Genomic DNA, 2,315 nt, shown 5'->3' on the forward strand with positions numbered 1-2,315 from the left:
TGGGGGGCGGGCTGTGGGCGTGACTTCCAGAATCAGAGGTTACCTGGGAGCTGTAGTTCCGGCAGATTTGTGAAAAAGTCCCAGTTCCCGCAAACTCGAGCTGTGCTTGTAGAGGCTTCTGGTCACCGGGGTTCCATCTGGGGGAGGCGGGATGCGGTACCTACCCCATCTGGGACTTCCCGGTGATCTCGGCTCTTTTTGGAACCTGTTTTTTTTTTTTTCCTCTGGGATCTGTGGTTTCCGCCCTTCATGTGGTCCTTCTCTTGGGCTGTATGTTGTAAAGATGGCGCTGGGGGGCAGGCTGTGGGCCTGACTTCTTGATAATTTTTTAGTTGATAAACTGTGACTTATAAAGTTCTCCGCCCCTCTCGGAGAGCCCAGCAAGCTACCGAAATTATCTCGCCCACACGGCAAAGCCTGGCAAGCTATCCATGACTATTCGATATGCCAAATACAGTAACAAGTCTCACAATGTTACTGGGTCCGCTTGAGCAAATCGATGAACAACGGGAGGACAGTGACAGTAATAAAGTTATCGATAGTTCTATTCTAGGCACATAATATTTTCCCACCATTCCTCGGCCAGGGCCCATCCCCATCCCTGCCTGTCACCTTACCAGGCATTTGACAGAGTTCCAGTGTTTGCAGCCTAGATCGTGTGTTTTCAGTGTTGTTGAGTCTGTGTTTTGGATATGTGACTCTAACTTCTTAATAGATTTTTTATGTAAAAAACTGGAAGCTTGATTTGATAGCAAAGGGCTACATTTTTTCCTTTCCTTTTGTCTTTTGATGTCATACCCAGTGATGCCCGGGGATCACTTCTGGCTCTGTGCTCAGGGATTGGTCCTGACATGCACTGGGGAACATGTAGTGTTGGTGATGAACCTGGGCTAGCCACTTTTAGCATCTTACCTGCTGTTGACCCCTCCACCCATGGGGCCAGATGCTCCTGTTTGGGTAAACCCATGACAATAGTGTTGGGATATTTATCTGAAGATGACAGAGGAACCCCAAGTCTATCCACTACATGCACCCAGAGAGAAGGCTCCTTCATTGTGGATTGCTCTTTTTTACCCTGTTTGCTACAAGAAGTATGATCCAATAGCTCTAATCAGGTGTCTTAAGAAAAAGGCATTTTTTTTCCAGCTGGGGGTGTTGAACCATGCCAGATGGTGCTCAGGGGACACTTCTGCTTCAGTTCTCAGGGATCGAGTGTGCCAGGGGATGGACCTGGACCTCCCACAGGCTCAACATGTGCCCTAGCCTTTGGAAGTATCTCCCTGAATCCACTTTCTGTTTTTATTTTTTTCTGTACCATTTGCACTGAGGCACTGGGATTTATGATACTGTTATAAATAGTAAGCTTGCTGTTCACACATGCAGAATTCCGACACAACATCTATCACCAAAGTGCCCACTTGCCCCCACCCGTGTCCCCCAAACCCTTCCCAGCCACTGCCCCTTTCATGTAAAATCAGTTCTATAGATAAGATCTCCAGTTTTAATAAATTTGGCTGCTTGTTGTTCCCTTATGTTTCTTTATATCTCACATATGAAGGAGGATTTTTATTGTGAAGGTGGCGATACCAACATACGTAAAGATGGATAAAGACAAACTCCTGAAATTCTACAAGACTGTAAATCAATGATAGATTGATTTTTTTTCAGAAACTATATATCTTTATTTCTTTTAGGTATATAAATTCTTAAAATTTGTAGTATAAATGGTTTTATATTTATACACTTTAAAGTACACATATAATAGATACATCCTAAAGTATACAACTTAGTAAGAGTAAGGAGAGGAGAACTTAAAAACATTTTAAAGAAAAATATGAAAGAGTGTTTCTTCTTAAGGCTTTATGTTAGAAAATATAATATTAAAGACAGTGTTTAAGTATCTGCATTAGGCCAAAGATTTTAATTAAAAAATACTCTATTGATTTAAAAAATCACCTGAGGACATAGAAAAAACATTTAATATAAATGAAACATTAATTCATTATTAAAAAAGTACAAAACCCTCAGCAAGCTAGGAATAAACAGGCCTTTTTATTTTTTAATATAGTAAAGGGTATAAGCATCATGAGGAAATGCCATGCTCAGTGACAAAGTGCTGAGAAGCTTGTGATGTTATTTAATAAAGCCCCTTTCCTGCTTTCAAGGCTCTGAGTTCCCTAATCTGTTGCCCTCCCATGTAGCTCTGTATCATCCCTTCAAATCGGTATGGTAATCTAGCAGTATTCTTCTTCTCCTTTTTTCAACTATTTTTATTGAACCACAGTGAAATACAGATTTATAAGGTTGTTCATAAT

Source organism: Sorex fumeus, unplaced genomic scaffold (genome assembly GCF_029834395.1).
Source record: "Sorex fumeus unplaced genomic scaffold, SorFum_2.1 ptg000037l, whole genome shotgun sequence".
NCBI lineage: Eukaryota > Metazoa > Chordata > Mammalia > Eulipotyphla > Soricidae > Sorex > Sorex fumeus.